The sequence below is a fragment of the Dipodomys merriami genome, unplaced genomic scaffold, assembly GCF_024711535.1.
Source record: "Dipodomys merriami isolate MVZ:Mamm:240054 unplaced genomic scaffold, mDipMer1.0.p SCAF_20, whole genome shotgun sequence".
Taxonomy (NCBI): domain Eukaryota; kingdom Metazoa; phylum Chordata; class Mammalia; order Rodentia; family Heteromyidae; genus Dipodomys; species Dipodomys merriami.
In genome coordinates this window covers 23272282-23291000 of record NW_027203382.1, presented here as the reverse complement: position 1 = coordinate 23291000, position 18719 = coordinate 23272282, and positions in this window count along the sequence as shown.

Here is an 18719-nt window from a genome sequence, read left to right as displayed (position 1 = left end):
TTCAGTTCCATTGTGACAACTTGAGTTGCTCTGTCAAAGGTAGAGATTATGTTTGTTGGACAAACAAACAAGCAAAAGGAATAAAACAAGTGGTCAGATATTTTCTCCATATGCATTGAGCTTTAAAAGCTTTCTTGCCATCTGCCAGTAGCTCATACCTGTAATCTAGCTACTCAGGAGGCTGAGATGTGAGGATTGTGGTTCAAAGTCAACCCTGCGGAGAAAGTCTGTGAGACTCGGACCTCCAATTTTAACAGCCATAAAATGAGCTGGGCTCAAGTGATAGAGCACTAGCCTTGAGCCAAAAGATATTAGAGAGAGTGTGCTGGCCCTGAATCCAAGTCCCAGGATCGGAAAAAAATTCTCATGTCTCTCCCCAGCATAAATGTCTCCTTTTGGGGGAAGCAGGCACTGGTGTGCAACTGAGCAGGTTCATGTGGAAGGAGCCCATCCACAACAGAGGATAAAGGCAGCATGGTGCACTAGTTTAGGAGTATGCTCAGAGGAGCCAGACTTCTGGGAAAGTTATTTAATCTGTGCTTCAGTTTCTTCAACAATAACATGTTAATAGTACCAGTAATGTTATGAATGGCCTATATTATGGGGATTAAATCAGCAAGCAGTTAGCAGGCAAATAGTAAAGCCCTTTGCTTGTATGAACTACTGCTGCTACTATTACTATTTCTCATTGTTTTGTGCTGTCGTGACAAAATGCCAGAGGCTAGGTAACTTACAAAGAAAAAGACTTGTCATTGGTCCGGAGACTGGAAATTTTGAGAATGGGGTTACAGCATCTAGTGAGGGTCTTCCTGTGTTATTCCATGATAAAAGGCAAGAGGGTGGAATAGAGTAAGAGAGGAAAAGAGAGTAACAGAGGCAGAAAAGACACTGGAAGGCGACTACACTCACCCTTCTGAAAGAGCTCACTCCTTCAGTAATGGCATCATAGACATGGAAAGGTGGAATCCTCATGTCTTAATCCCCTTCCAGACCCCGCTGCCTGCCACTGTTGCACATTTCAACACATACTTTTTATTTTGTGAGGGAGGGGGAAACATTCACTCGCTCATTATTATTGCTATTAGTATTATTCTGTACTATTTGGAACAAGGGTTTCCAATACAGGATTTGTCTTCACCATTGCTGAAAGAGCCATGACCAGGAGAAAGAGGCCCTTTTTCCAGTTGTCTTTTAGATGTGATAACTCACAGGAATCAAGAAAACAAATCAGAAAAAGAAGGAAGAAGAGGAGGTGAATATGATCACAGTATGCTAACTACAGGCGAGAAAGCAACATAGTGAAAGCCACTAAATAGGGGATTAAGAAAGAGTAATGAAGGGCTGGATATGATTACACTATCTATACGTGTGGAAATACAACAGTGAACCCTCTCTGTACAATTAATTTTGTTCATAAAAGTAAAAATTTTAAAGAAAGAAATAGTTAATACTACTCCCCAGCCCTATTGGCTTTACCCCCCCCCGCCCCCACTCACTCACCCAAATTAGACACTGGAATTGACAGCTACAAACTAGGGATTCCTAAAAGGGGCTATTCGGAGTGCTGGGGTACAAAGGTGCTCACAGACACAGTTGTATTGATTATGTAATTGTGACTTCAGGGTGCGTGTGTGACACCAGCTGTCCCCAAATGAAACACTGGGAGCTATAGTCACATTTATTAGCACAGATTTGATTTACAAAACTCAAGGAGGGCACGGAATTCCTATGAATGGTAAATTAGTAAATTGCTTTTTAATCTACCATAAAAGATCACTGAAAAGTCTTTTTAAAATCAAAGGTCTGCTAATTCAATCATGAACACATTTACCCAATGGTGCTCAAGGCCGGAGGAAACCTTCAAGGCAGCACAATTACCATTGAAAATATATAATTTCAGAAATGATTTCAGTTTAATTATAATATTGGACACAAGTATATGTTATTCTGAAGAGATTTTGGCCTTGACATTAATATTGGCTTTAAAAAGTAAATGGTTCTCTGTGCTCATGGTCACATCTACTTGTATGTGGCAGAGACCACAGTGAAAATGATCTGTTTGTGGGCAGCCACCTGCCTTGGGCCCATGTGGGAGTGTCCCTACCCACTTCGAGTTGCAGAGGACAAGAGAGTAGAGGTCAAGCTGACCTGACATAGAAATTGAAGAATGCAATCAAGAGATAGAAGTCATTTAGTTTAACAATTTGTCCTTTGTGTGACAGATCAGAGACCCAGAAAGGTCAAATGATTCACTGGCTAGTCATTAGCAGCAAACATTAGGACTCCATATCAGTGTTCTTTCTTCTTTACCTGTAGACCTGATTTGTTGTTTATTTGTTTGTTTTGGTTTTGAACTCAAGCCCTTGCATTTGCTTAGGTAAGCACTCTACCATTGGAGCCATAGCCCCACGCTTTTTGCTTTTGTTTATTTTTCAGATAGAGTCTTAGGGCCAGCCTCAGACTACTATCCTCCTACCTTTGTCTTTCTAGAAGTTGGAATTACAGCCATGTGGCACCATGCTTGGCTTGTGTTTTATTTTTATTACTTGTCTTTGGTGGGGTGAAGTTGACCTTGACAGTCTGAGATTGTTAGACAGGAGCTTTTACCACTGAGCTACACCTCCAACCCTGACTTTTGAGATTGGGTGTTGCTTTCTGCCCTGCCATGATCTCCATATGTTAGATTTCCCATATGGCTAAAATAATGAATGTACACTACCATATCCAGCTTTTCATTGTGGAGGGAGGGGAAGGCTCATAAAAATTTCTGCCCAAGCTGGCCTGAAACCAGGATCCTCTCAAACTCAGCCTCCAGAGTGGTTAGGATTATAGGTATGAACCACTAGCCTATAGCCCAGCTTGATTTTTTGAGACAGGGTTTTGATAACTCTTTGCCTGGGTTAGCCTTGAGCTAGGATCCTCTCATCTCTGCCTCCTGAATAGCTGCCACTATAGTCAGGTTTTACCATGTTAAGTACATGATAACGACTTGGGAGTCTCATTCAATGTCTCAATCTCTTTGTCCCTCCCATTCTGATTTGATAGACTGAAATATAGTTGCAAATTCAACAAATTTATGCAATACAGATGCAAGTGGTTCCAGAGACTACACTGTGAGAAGTACTATTTTTTTAAGTCAGGTGTTGTTTTTGTTTTTGTTTGCCAGTCCTGGGGCTTGAACTCGGGGCCTAGATGCTGTCCCTCAGCTTCTTTTTTGTTCGAGGCCAGTGTTCTACCACTTGAACCACAGCACTACTTCCAGCTTTTTCTGAGTAATTATTGGAGATAGGAGTCTCACGGACTTTTCTGCCCTGGCTGGCTTTGAACCATGATCCTCAGATCTCAGTCTCCTGAGTAGCTAGGATTACAGGCATGAACCACCGGCACCTGACAAGTCAAATGTTTTTATGGTATATGCTTTTCAGTTTATTAAACTAGTGAAAAATATTGATCCCAAAGTGAAAGCCTTTTGGAAAGTTGTACAACTCTTCCTTGAATATGCCCTGTACTTGGCTTTTGAGAATATATCTGGAACTGTTTAGAAATGCTGAGTCTCAGCCCCTCCAGGCTGAATGAATGACAGCCTGCCTTTAGCAAGACCTTTGGTGATCTGAACAAACAACATAGTTTGAGAAGCACCCAGAAAACATTTAGTCTCTGATCCAAGGTTATATGTTCTGCTTATATGCTGCTGCGTAATAAATACAGTACAAAAGAAATGAAACTGTCCTAGCTCCTAATTTATGAGTCAAGAATTAAGAGTCACCTGAATAATTTGTTCTATTCCATGATGCCTGGAGCCTCCACTGGGGAGGCTTAAATATCAGGATGTGGATGAGTCGGCTGAACTAGAGCTGTATGTGGAGGGCCTTGGGACCTCTCCACATGGGCTATGCTGGTGTTAGAAAGTCCAACTTGATACCTTCATTCACAGGCTAGTATCTGGTGGAACTGCTGGAAGCTGGCAGCATCTATTCCATGTGATGTAGTCTTAGGGAGCTGAACTTCTTATGTAGTGTTTGTGGTTGGATTCCCGCAGATGGAAGCATGTAAAAGACAAAAAGTGGAAGTCACCAACTTCTTAAAAACAGGGGGTCAGAAACGAGTTCAACACAACCTCTACCATAGGCCATTGGTCACAGAGCAGAGACTACCCAATTTGAAGGGAAGGGTTGTAGACTCCAATTCTCAGCAGGAAGAAAAGAAATTAATATACTCATTACCTTACTCATGTAATGTAACCCCTCTGTACAGTATTTCTACAATAAAAACATATTTAAATAAAGAAAATTAATTGTGGCTATCTCTAATGTGTCATAGAGATTGCCAACTGTGCAGGGCAAAGACTGAGGTTGTGGAATATTTTAAGTCAAGTTTCCAGAGTCAAAGAGCTAAACTAGAGATACACATTGGGAAGATAACAATTTGAGGTCAGCCTGAGAGAATAGTTAGCCAGTCTCCATCTCAACAAATAAACTAGGTATGGTTATAATCCCAGGTACCAGGAATTTACAGGTCAGAGGCCTTATGTCCCAATCCAACCCTGGGAACAAAATAGGGACTTATTTGAAAAATAACTAAAGCAAAAGGAACTGGGAGGCATGGTTCAAGTGGTCTGCCCAGGAAGCAAAAAGCCCTGAGTTGGAGCCCCAAGACTAGAAAGAAGAGGAAGAGGAGGAGGGGGGGGAGGGAGTAAGAGGGGGGAGGAAGGAGAGGAGGAAGAGGAAGAGGAAGAGGAGGGGGAGGAAGAGGAAGACTATATCATTAGTAAATTCTGAGGCAAGACAAAGGTATATTAGCAAGGAAAGGGTTTGCAGAGGAAATGGGTCTCATATTGATCCTAAAAGCAGGAGTAAAACCTGGAAAGGCAGAAAGAAAAGGCAAGGGCACACTGCATTTTACAGATCTGCCACAGCCTAAGCCATATTAATTATTTTCTTCTAGTTCTCCACTCTACTCTCCACTCCAGACATTGGTTTCCCCTCCTCATGTTTTCATCTTCCAAGGTAATGCGGGATACACATTTGCAAAGCAAAATCAGCCTTTCCAATGAAAGTGTCCAGAGAAATCTCACAGGCACACAACTATGTTAAATGTGATAAGAAATCAACAAAGAATGCTATGTCTAAGTCATACGCTGGCTGGAAAGGGTGAGCAATGCTAGCCAGGTCTTGTATATGTTTTTTGTTTTTTCCTTTCCAGAAGAAACCCAATCTAGAAAAGACTCTTTAATCCAAAGAAGCATTCAGAAATATAACCACAGGTATTATTTAATTATTTTTAAAAGCAGAAAACCAATTGTCCAGAAAGCATTATTTAGTATATCCCAGATATAATAAATTTAGATAGATAAAATAGTAGAAGAACACAAAACATAGTGTTCACTGGTTATTTCATAATGGTGGAAATATATGTAGAATTTTCCTCTTATCTTTCCCATAATTCAGTAAAATTTCCACACTGAATATATGTTATTCTCCAAATCATAAGAACACATGAGGTTTAAAGATCCACTTGACAGGGAAATTCAAAGTCTTACAAAGTGATGAATTCTTCCAAAGCACGGTTTCCACACATCCAGTCTTAAATCCTCCTGGAGACCCACATACTTGTGTTTTCCCTGATGAATGCCAGTTCTGTCAGAAAAATCAAGACCCACAGCATGAGTTTTTGGGAAGAAAGTGGTTCTGGATCCTGGGAGTAGATGATGCTTTCTTCCAGCCTGTTGTCATTCCTCTCCTTTCCCACGGTATGGTCATCATCACTCTGAGTTTGACTCTGTTTGACAGTAGCCACATTTCCGTGTGGATCTTCATCTCCTCCTTTGGTCAAAGTCTGCAGACTGAGGCTCAGTTAACAGCTATTTCATACTAATCTGAGATTTGATTGAAACCAAGGAAGGGGTATCAGTGGGACAGTCTGAAGCCCACCCCTCCCTTGTGAAGTTGGATGTTCTGGGTCTCATCCTCACCAAGGCTGATGAGGCTGTTTGGTGTCTATTTTATATGCCAACAGGCAATGTCTCTCACTACCTATCATAAACTATGGGCACATAAGCATGCATTGTTTTTCTTATTCACCTCCGATTTGCTCTGCAATTAAAATATTCTGTTTCAAAGCTGCCATTATCAGTGTCTAAATCATCCCCAGGCTAAAGCTCCAGTTTCCTGAGTGCAGAAACCACAGACTCAGCAGCCAGGATGTCATCAGAATCCTGAGATTACATCATCTCCTTCTGCCAACCTTAATACCACTATGGTAACCATCAACAGCAATACCCATGATTATTTCAGAAGAAATATTGAACAGATGTGACAGCCTTGTCAAACTCCTTTGCTGGTGTCCGACCACTCTGTTATACCTTTTGCAATTCTAAAATCTCTCTTCTGGCCATAATAGAGACAGCACAGACTGACCTCCTGAGTAGAAACCTTCTCCTGCAGCATCGGTGGGCCTATCAAGTGCTCACTACCAAAACTGCCAGGCATCTATCATACCTTTCGACTGCTAATTGCATGCATCACCACGCCTTCCCCTTTCCCACGCTGGCAGCTGCTGAGCCAGCCATGCTGGAAGTTGAAAGGTCACTGGACTTCCTGACAGAAGCTTGACTTTCTGTGTCAATTTGACAGCTATGGCAAGTCACTTTGAACTTGTTTCTTGTCAATGAAATACTTTCTCTTCTTAATCCAATCAGAAAAACAAGCCGATATATTTCTACCTATAAAAACAATGATTCATGGGTTGGGGTATAGCTCAGTGGCAAAGTACTTGACTAGCAGGTACAATGATCCGGTTTCAATCTTCAGTGCCATTTAAAAAAAAAACTTAAAAAAAAAACCAATGACTCAAATGTTGGTACACAGACATTTATAGTAGCACTGTTTCAGAAAAGGATAAAAGTAGAAAAACTCCTACCAATAGATTAATGAATAAACCAAATGGGTCTATCCATAAAATGGAATATTATTCAACCTTAAGAAGGAATGAAGCATTGAAATGTGCTACATGGATGAACATAGAAAACATTCTGAAGGAATGGAGACGGAAGCTAGGCACCCAGGTCACAGGTCACATGATTGTGTCTACGCTAAATATCCAAACCAGGCCAATCCAGAGAGACAAAATGCAGAAGAGGTATTATCAGGCTGGGGCCCCTTGATACAAGGAAGTAACTGCTTCCTAGAACAAGGTTTTCTTTTGAGATGATAACATGGTTTGGAACTAAATAGAAGTGGTGTTTACACAACACTGAATGTGCCAAATGCACTACTGTTCAACTTGAAACAATTATGTGGTACTTGAGTTTAAACTCAGGGCCTCAGAGGCAGTCTACCACTTAAGCCATGTCCCGAGCCTAAAATGGTTAATTTTATGTTATATGAACTTTACTCAATTTTTAAAAAATAACAGCCAGGAGCCAGAGGCTCATGCCTGTAATCCTAGCTACTCAGGAGGGTAAGATCTGAGCATTGTGGTTCAATGCCAGCCCAGGCAGGAAACTCTGTGAGACTCCTATCTCCAATAAACTATTCAGAAAAAGCCAGAAATGGCACAATGGCTCAAGTGGTAGAGCACTAGCCTTGAGCACAGAGAGGCTCAGAGTCCTTACTCAGGCCTAGAATTCAAGCCCCAGGGCAGGCAAAACAAACAAACGAATAAATAAATAACAAAATTCCAGTTAGCTTACCCCAGAGACATAAATCTCAGAAAGATTAGGTAACTAATAAAAGGACAAAAAAATTAAAAACAATAAAAATAAATCGATACATTCAGAGTGAGAATACTAGCGTTTTAGCAAGCGGGAGAGCTCTTGGATCCTGGTCGAGGGGCATAGTCATAGATGCTCAGACTCCTCAGACACCCCGTTCTCAGTTCTGACTGTGGCTCCCCGTCCTGTTGTCCTTTTGCTTCATCTTGCTCTACAAGGCACCATTTATTGCCAGCCCCTTTCTCTTTCACAGGATACTGAGGCAAATGGGTCACTGGACAACCAGAAGAATTTTGTTCTTTATGGACAGAAAGTATCCCGGCTTTTTACCCATTCACCCTCATATTGTTGGCCTCTGCTATTCTGTTCAAGGGAAACAATGGTCTCATTTCTAGTGTCTAGCATCCAGCTCAGCTGGGGAACATGTCAAAAATCCAGCTTCAGAAGATAAGAGGCTCAGCTGTGGAAGTCTGAAAGAGGCCTGGCATGTGTGTGTTTTTAAAAAGGTCTCTCGGTGATTCTATTACTCAGATTCCAATACCAACTGTCCAGCTCATCCCATACAGCCATACCCATGGCCTACAGCTTCCCCACAGTCTTAGCCTCAACTTTCACTATAAGAACTTTTCATTCCCCAAAACTCATTGTTAGAAAGTTCTTGCCAACACAGTGTACCAGCGCCTGGTTCTTCATGATTTCCACCCAAAGGTTCTGTCCTTTGGTGCCATACAAAATGAATATGTTTTAGATGTAGAGCCTCTTGTGCATCAGATATGAGGCTCTTGAAATGTCTATGGACATTGTCTTCTTCCTCTTTTGTCTTACTATTTTACTTTATTGTTCTGTTGGTTGTGGGGCTTGAACTAAGGGTCTGGGGCACTGTCCCTGAGCAATCTTTTGCTCAAGGCTATCACTCTACCACTTTGAGCCACAGCTCCACTTCCAATTTCCTGGTGGTTAGCTGCAGATAAGAGTTTCATAGACATTCCTGCATGGGCTGGCTTTGAACTGTGATCCTCAGATCTCAGCCTCCAAAGTAGGTAGAATTACAGGCATGAGCTCTCAGTGCCTGGCTTGCTGACTATTTTGTCTGGTGATAAATGAGACTGCCAACTTCTTTTCCTTTTTTTTTTTTTTAACCTTTAAACAGTTTATAGTTTATATTTATTTCTGACAAGTGCAATGTTTATCAGAGATTTAAAAAGTCTAAGAATATCTTGAATTAATCTAATTTAGGCAAATCACGCACATCTATAATGCTTACTCTTTTTTCTATTTCTATTTGTCCCTTTTCTCTTTCCTATATCCTGTTGGATTGGTTGGATTTTCTTACATTTTACATTTGATGGTCAGGCTCAGAGCTGTGTAGATGGTAAGCCCATCCTCTACCTGACTGGTTTTTTTATGCCTTCCTCTGCCCTCTACCTCCCTGACCCCATTCTTTGCATCTGGCAGTGGTATCAGCTTCAATAATCATTCTTTACAGATCACTTTTTCAAAAATTGAATAGGATGAATATTTAACAAAACCAAACTTAACCAACTTTAGCCATTAGCCTGAAAACTTTGCTACACATGATTAAGACAATCAAAAGTTAATCAATGTCTGTTCTGCCTCCTCAACAATTCAAGGAACTTAGAATGCTTTGAATAACTTCCGCTTCCCATAGACAACAGATGATGGAAGGATGGAATGATGAAAAGGGCAGTTCTCTTTAAGGTGTTCTGCTCTCAAACAGGAACTCAAACAAATACACATGAATGTTTATAACAGCAGCATTCACAACAGTCAAAGGGCAGAAATAACTAAATGGATAAACAAACCAGGGGTTTGCTAAGGAACATTATTCAAACAAAAAAAAAAGGAATGGAGTACTGATACATGTTACAGTATGATGCTATGTGTAAACCTAGATAGCATGATACCAAGTAAAAGAAGGCAGACACACCAAGTTGAATATTACATGACTACATTTGTATGAAATATACAGAAGAGATCAATCTATACAATCTATACAAAAGATATTTGGTGGGTTCCAGGTCTCCTTTCAGGGTGATAAAAATGTTGTAGAACCACATAGAAGAGGTGATTGTACAACACTGCAAATATACTAAGTGCCATTGAATTGATGGTTTTTAAATGGTTGGCTTTATATTATGTGAATCTCATGACATTTAAGAAGAAAATATAGCCTACACTGCAGCCTTACTGAGAGTCTCAGTCAAGAGACAGAGTAGGAGACCAGCCGGCCGCCCTACAGACATATCTTTCTCAGGAAATGTAGGAGCTGTCACTCAGAGCAACATTAAGAATACTTTTTTCTGAAGGAACATAACATGGATTACAGTGTCAAAGTAAATTCTTTAACTAGAGAATATTTCTCCCTCGTTTCTCATGATCTTCAGCCTTTCTCCAGACTACATGATTCCAAGCCAGGTGGCAGTGGCTCACGCCTGTAATCCTAGCTGCTCAGGAGGCTGAGATCTGAGGATTGCAATTCAAAGCTAGCCCAGGAGACTCTTACCTCCAATAAACCACCAGAAAACCAGAAGTGGCGCTGTGGCTCAAGTGGTAGAACGATAGCTTTGAACTGAAGAGCTGAGGGACAGCGCCCAGGCCCAGAGTTCAATCCCCATGACCCCCCCCCAAAAAAATGTGGTTCAAATGATCGAGAATAGCTTGCCATACCTACAAGATAAATTCCATAACGGAAACCATATCTACATATCTATGATATATACACATATATATCTATATATATACACATAGATATATCTATGTGTATATGTATCTATATATCTATCTGTGTCTGTATATCTATATATGTTACATTGAATACACAGTGCCTAATATGGAAGATCTTTGATTAAAAAATGGTTAAGTTTATGAATTTTGAAATGCATAGGATATTCTAATAGTAAAGATTAGTTGTAAAATATTCTATTTTAGGGCTGGGAAGGTGGCTCAGTGGTAGAGCGCTTGCCTTGCATGCATGAGGCCCTGGGTTTGACTCCTCAGTACCACATAAGCAAAAAGAAAAAAGCCAGTAGTGGCGCTGTGGCTCAAGTGGTAGAGTGCTAGCCTTGAGCTGAAGAGCTGAGGGACAGTGCCCAGGCCCAGAGTTCAGGCCCATGACTGGACACGCCCCCCCCCAAAAAATAATAATTCTATTTTATTTTAAAAAATTTAGTGCTAGGGACTGAAACCAGGACCTTGTGTACTGAACTACATTTCTGTCCCTATTTTAATGAGTTTTCTTTTTAAAAATCCAGTTGTAATAATATATCATGTATATTTAAATATCAATGAACCTTTTTACTGCTATGGCAAGATTTGATGTAAGTTTACAAAACTATTATAAGCCAAACTATATGCCCTTAGTTAAAATATGTGAAAATAATCTATTTTTAACTTTATTCCTTCATATTGTTGAAATTCTTCCCTTCTGTCAGCATTAGTAAGTGTCCACACTTAAGTAGCTACTGATACCAAAGAGTTCCATTTGAAAAATATCACTCTAAGATCCTCCCGATGTAGACTTTTCAAATTTAAAATTGGTTTATGCTGGTATCTTTTTGTAATTCCTTAATTACATTGTTTCCTTTATATTAATTGTAATCATTTAAAACATTCTCAACAAAGGTGTCCTTACAAAACAATTGTTCAGCGTGTTACCTAATTCAGCGGCTCTCTAGAAATAATTGATCCACAGATTCAAATATCACAGAAAGAAGCCTGGGGGTCAGGGCTGCTGTCATGTGAGACCTAGAACTGAAGCTAGCTGACAGGGTTTGACAGTTCCATCACCTGTCTTGCAGCTCAAGATAAAGCTCTCAATCTTGTTATGGCTCTAGATCCTTGTCTCTAACGTTTACATAATACTTTCTGCTTTCCCCACTTACAGAAGTGCCTGGAGGATTCAAGAATTGGTTGTTAAATGCCTACTATGCCCATAAACATAAAGTGTTAACACTGATCCATATGATGGCTTGCCTTGGCAAGCTGTTACAGATGTATGGTATTTGGTAGTGGCAAGGGAGAGGATGAGCCAGCCAGATGTGCTGCACCAACATCACCTCAGTCAGAGTATGGGGTGAGCAGAAGAGGCTGGGAGATCCAGGGGTAGCCATAAACATGAGGGTCTTAATGGCCTCTGATGAGAACAAAGCATTCAGCCCCAGGATAGCTGGAGGTCAGTCCAAGACTTACTTTGTGGTGGACAGCTCCCAGCCTATGCCAGCCCAGCCCACCTGGAAGGGACAGCCCATCTTCCCTCCCTCCTGATTTTTTCAGGAAAGACTAAAGAACAATGGCTTTGTTCAGGCTTCCAGAAGAATAACATTGAAATTATACAAATATTGCACAACCCTCTTAAACATTAAAAATCGGGGAGGGGGGAGATAAGGGGAAGGGCAAGAGAAATGTGATTTTTAATTACTTTCATGCCAGCATTTAAAAAAACAGTGACTTTTTCAAAAATTAAAATCCACTAGTCTGGTGTAATACACAGATAAATGGAAAAGTTTTTCTTTTCTATCTTTGCGTTTCATTTTTATAGGGACAAAATACGAAATAAACTTCCTTAATTTTCTCCTCAGTGTTTGCAGCTTAGGATTCCATTAATACAGCCTTTCCCCCTCGGCTGTGCAGGGTCCTCGTTTGCAGTCAGTTCATTCTGCACTGATGTATATTTCATTGCCCAAGGCTTAATTTTGATTTATTGTCCATCCATAAATTAGAAAAATATGCTCTGGAATTCCATCCCGCTGAAAAGCTGTGCCTGATGTCAGGGGACTGGGTGATATTTAAGATGTCAGAAATACATATTGGATTAGTGTGCTTTGTTTCCCCACAACAGCAGGTGTTTAATCATAGCTGATGGCTGAAGTTAAATGCATTAGGACAGCGGCAGCCAAGAAGATGGAGTTTTTCTAAACCATACAAACTCCAGGATAAATAACTCAAAACTAATTGTGTGTCCACATCTTAGATACATTTTTATTTACTTAATACATTAAACAATGAAAATAGCCCCTGGCACTTAACTTCATGTTTAAGAGCCTGTACAAATATTTTATGTTAGTCAAGGGTTGAATGCTTAAACATAATTACGATTTCCTTTACTAGCCCTCTGGTGGCTTGATGTAAATGTTTCTTAAAGCAGAAAAGAATAAAGGCTGAAATCTCTCAGTAATTCAGGAGAAGGGAATTTTCAGGGTTTTGTTGTTGTTGTTATTGTTTCTTAATATAATTTGAATGCTTCCGTCTGTCTAAATGCATGTCTTGCCATAATTCAAATGATGCACTATGTAGCTACTAACCAGACGTTTTCCTTCCTTCTTTTGGTAAAGTGCAGGTTCTCCTTGCCATTATGTTTATATTAATTAGAGGTCTATGTGTATAGAAAAATGATCAGGCTTGGTATGGAGCAATTTAACTAGAGGCTGGAGAGAAGACGCTTAGGAGAGCAAACATTTTCAAGGTGCAACCGATGACCTGTAACAAGCCAGGGAGATTCATGGCGAGAATCGTATATTTTGACACAACAGTGATTTGATTAAAAGAGAAAGTAATGGGTTTAAACAGTCACTATGAGGATGTAGCCAGACTTTGGGAGCTTTTTGCAATTTACTCTATAGACCAGTGATAAAGCAGAAGAGAGGCCTTTGCTGCGGAAAAAGAAAGGCTGGTTTTAGATTTGGAAATAAAAATAAACAAAAATAAAGTGACTGACACTAGGGTTTGGGGTCTTGTTTTTCCTTCCACCCTTATTTTAACACACATCAGGGGGAAAGGCAGAATCACAACAAGCCAAAGAAAATGTTAAGGTCATTTTGCAAATGAGGCTTGAGCTGTATTTGAATTTTCTTAGATGTTTTGAAAGGAATTTTTTTCTTAGTTGAGCTCCACTGAAAAGAGAAAGAAAAATGTAACTAATTGTCTTCCTTTTGAGAAAAATTAAAATTTGCACTAGAAAAGTGAAATGCTGAACTAGTTTTATCTGCATAAATAGCTAACATCTCTAGGTTCAATGGAGCAACAAAATTTAAATTCTAATACAGTGGTTGGAAACACAGCATAGCATAATTTTTAATTTAATAGTTGAAAAATATGATAAAGCACTAAAGTATAAGTTACAAAACAATCTCCATAGTATGATACCATTGATGCAAGAATACAATAAAAAATAAAATAAAAAAACACCTATACACGTATGCATATGCCAAATATGTCCTCCATTGAAAAGGTCTGAAAGCAACAGATGAGGGGATATTTTAGCTTTCTAGTCTATATACTTTCGTGTTGTTTGATTTTCTGTGATGATAATGCTTTGGATATTACCTACATAAATTAATTTTTGAACAGTACCAATAACATTGTTTTATGGGAAAAGTTATGTAGATATATAATAGTATACAATAGATATATAATTGTTTATATTATATAGTTTATATTCATATAGAGTATATTACATATGCATCATAAACACACTGTTAACCCTCTTGGTAGCTTTGTGTTCTCACTAGAAGCCCATCCTAGTTTCAACCATGGTAAGTGGCCTTCTCAGTCACTAGGCAGTTATTGTCCTATGCAATGAACCTCCTTAAAAACAAAACCTACATCGAGGTTTTGTCAACGTATGGTAACTTGAACCTTCACTCTACCTTGCCAGCCTGGAAATGGACTGAACATACTTTAAAGCAGATAGATCAATTAAGATTTGCTTAAGAATGTGGTCAGGAGATAATATAAATGTTTGAAAGAGCCTGATCACTAGAATGTTGATTCACTTTTGTTGTCCTAAGTAGAAAACACTAAGGTATGAAGAAGAAAATGCTTGACATAACGTATGTCCTAATACATTACACACACAAAAAGCAAGATCCCACAACATTGCCAAATCTCCTCCAGAGAGACTTTTGTTGTTGGTGGTGGTGGTAGTGGGGCTTGAACTCTGGGCCTGGACTCTTCAGCTCAAGGCAAGCGCTCTAACGCTTGAGCCACAGCACCACTTCCCAGAGACTCCTGTATCTATTTTTTTTTCTCTTCCTTTCTTCCTTCTTTTCTTTCGTTGTGGAGATACTAAGGTTCAAACTCAGGGTCTTAGACTTGCTAGGCAAGCACTGTACCATTTGAGCCATGTGCCCAACCCCAGCTCCTTTGTGAAGAAAACTCAATCCTAGCTGGGCACGTCTGGATCGTGCCTATAATTTTAACTATTCAGGAGTCTGAGAACTGGAGAATCATAGTTTAAAGCTAGAAGTTTGAAAGACTCCATCCAACTAACCAGCAAAAATGCTGGACTGGAGTTGTAACAGCAGCCTTGAGCAAGAAAGACAAGTGAGGATACAAGGTCCTGAGTTCAGGCCTCAGTACTGGAACAGAAAGAAGGAGGCAAGGAGGGAAGGATGGAGAAAGAGAGAGGGGGTGAAAGAGAAAGAAAGAGAAAGGTAGGGAGGCAGGAAGGGAGGGAGGGAAGGAAAAATTCACTCTTTCTGTTTTAGCACATTGAGATGACAAGGCTACATCAGTTTCTAGACATCGCTACAACATTAACAGCCCAACCTGCATGCTTGTATCCAGTGGAATTGTTGAGAGAGGTTACAGATTCGTATATACTGAAAAGATAGTTGTCTACAATAATTGTACTATTGTTTTCTCTTCCAAAACTTTTGTTGAAATTTAATTACCATTGTGAGAGTATTGGTAGGTGGCATCGTTAAGAGGTAGTTAGGTCATGAGCGCTCTATCGCCGTGAGTGGACTAATAGATAATCTCGGGAGTGGGCCTGTTATGAGGAAGTGGGTTTGCTCCCCCTAGTGCACTCTCCCTGTCCTTCCCACCACGTGACGATTTCTGTCATGTTGTGACACACAGGGCAGAACCTCAACTGATGCTAGGCCCCGAATATTGACGTCTTCAGATTCCAGAACTGTATGCCAGTAAGTCTCTATTTGTTCTAAATGACCTAGCCTCGGGTATTTTGTTTTAGCAGCCCAGACAGATTAAGACACCTTGGTAGGTCTAGGATTGGTCCTAGGATCACTCAGACTTGAAACTTGAATCCTTCATTATTGTTTCCTTGAAGACAGCCTGCATGTCACCAGTAAGTAGAAAAGATAAGAGATAGGAAGGAAGTCCAGAGGCAAACTAGGAATGAGGCTGGAGGGCAATAAACAAAATAACTACTAAGATACCAATAATCAAACTAGATAAAGAAGATAGGCCTCCTCCAGAGTTTTCCTTCCTGATGCTTAAATGCATTGCCCTAATAACCCAAGTAATATTGCTTTAAAAAACAAAAAACAAAAAAAAGGTAGCTGGTGCCCGTGGCTCACGCCTGCAATCCTAGCTACTCAGGAGGCTGAGATATGAGGATCACTGTTCAAAGGCAGCATGGGCAGGAAAGTGAGTGAGACTTTGATCTCCAATAAACCACTAGAAAACCGGAAGTGGCGCTGTGGCTCTAAAAAAAAAAAAGTTACTGTCTTCACTTTCCTATTTACAGATGAAAAAGTAAGGCTGAAAGAGGCTAAGCAGTTGCACGTCACAGATCAGAGGTGGCGCTTTTGTGAGAACGTCAATCCTGATGTGTCTAACTCTTGAGGCTAGGGTTGAAGAACTTGGAGATCTAGAGAATATCCTGCCTTAGTCTCTCCCACAGCAGCAAGGAAACTGAGGCCCCGAGAAATGGTTTCTGTAGTCATGTATATTGTCTTCTAGAAAGATGTGTAATTACATGATAAATGATATTGTACTCTGAGATATTTCTATTTGCCCTAGTAATAAATCATCAGGACATTGAAATGTCTAGATTTGTGACCAGACCTAGACCTACAGTCTTTTCCTTTGCGTGACTAGCAACCAAGTACATCAGCCTGGATAGCTAAAAGAAAGCATTTTGTAGATGCTTCCCTTCCCCACCCCCCCGAATAGTGTTTCTGAGGGGCCTGATTTGTCCTGGCACTCTGATGTCACTGTACATCTGACCATGACAACAGCCTGTCATCTAGAGTTGAGAAGAGTTGATATTGCTGTAGAATCTAAGATTGATTTGGGGGAAGAGCCTCGGCAATTGCAGGGACTGTAGCAACAATGGTACCCATGGTGGTGATGCAATTGTACGATTAGAGCCACCCCAGGCAGGATCCAAACTGTAGATGAGGCTGATTATGTTTATTTCAAGAGAAGGGAAACATCTAAAAAGTTGCCACTTATTCAATTGTGGGACAGGGTAGCCTTTTTATTCTACTTATAATTACCGAGAATGATTACTGAACTTGACAAGGAAAACTCTCCTGCCAAAAACATAAGTAGAGAGAAAAAAACAGAATTACAGTTTGTGGCTTGGCTATTTATGTTCACAGGCTGAAAAGCAATGTGTATACTAAGCAGGGTCACGTTTTCCTTATTTCTTTCTTATGAGGAATTCTGAACAAATCGGAAGACTTAGCATGTGTTTATTCAGCAAACAATGATGTAGTCTGAGACTGAGGGAATTTACTGTAGTAACTGATTGGTAGTCACTCACAATTGGTGACAGATTCTGTGTTACAATATATGTAACACATTTATTTCCAGTTCACATCTGAAAAACATGCCAGACTTGTCTTTTTGACTTTGTTGTTTTAAGTTTATTCCCTGTGGCTAAGTTCCAAGTCTTTGCCTCTCACTTGTTCCTGGAATGTTCTAGGTTTTTCCAGGGAGAAGTCAGAAGAGGTAGTCACCCCGTCCTTCTTGTTTTAGAAAAGCTTTAGGACTCTCTGTGCACCTTCTCTCAGCTTCCTAAGTGACAGGTAAAGCTGGATCCTACAATGTCATTTTATAGTGTTCAAATTTATATATTCTGAAATGGATCCAGAATGTCAGACAGTGAAATGACCTTGGGCTATGAAAATAAGCCAGCCAAGTGTCTTGGGTAAAATAATTAATTTCTGGGCATTTCTCACTTAAAATTAGAAGTAATTTCTAGTTCATAGAATTGTTCCAAAGCATAATGATGTCAGCATATACGACCTGCATTCACTGTCACTATTACTTAATGAGTCATTCACAGAGAAGATGCTCTGTACAATATTCATATGTATACATAAGAGGATAGAAGAGCCAGTATCAATTTTAAGCCACTTTATCTGAAGTTCCTTTGGGCTATGAACAAACATTTAGATTATAGCCACTTCAACTAGGTTCTCTGAAAATGCCTGCTTGTCCAGGGCTAGAAAGACCATTGTGACATGAAAAGAAGCTAAGAATTTGAAATGAGGAGATGATTTTCCAACTTTCCTTGGAGGACACTTGGTCCTCCTTGGGATGGCCTTGTCACCTCCTTGTCACCTTCCTGTCACCTTCATTCAGCCTTGTCCCTTCTATCTAACACAAATGGACTGGAATCCTCAAACCAAAGTGCTCCAAATCACGGCTTTTAGAACTAAATCGGCAGCTCAAGAACCTCTTGTGACCTCACATACATTTCATTGTCCTCTCCTCCCCTTTCTCCTTTCTCTCCTTCTCCTTCTCCTTCCTTCCTTCCTTCCTTTCCTCCTTCTTTCCTTCCTTCCTTCCTTCCTTCCTTCTTTCCTCCCTCCTTTTGTGTCCCTTCCTTCTCTTCCCGTTTTTGTTTTTGTTTTTTTTTTTTTTTGGGTCCGGTTGTGGGGCCTGAACTCTGGGCCTGGGCACTGTCCCTCAGCTCTTCAGCTCAAGGCTAGCACTCTTGGGCCACAGCACCACTTCCAGCTTTTTTCTTTTTGCTTATGTGGTGCTGAGGAATCGAACCCAGGGGCTCAGGCATGCAAGGCAAGCGCTCTACCACTGAGCCACCTTCCCAGCCCCTTTGTTGTTTTTTTTTTTGACAGTACTGGAATTTGAATTGAGTCTTACACTTAAGATTACTACTTAAGACTACTGAGCCATGTTCCCATCCCTCTTTATCTTTCAGATAGAGGCTCATGTTTTTGTGAAGACCTGACTCAATCTTTCTGCCTTCACCTTCCACCTAGTGGGGATGATA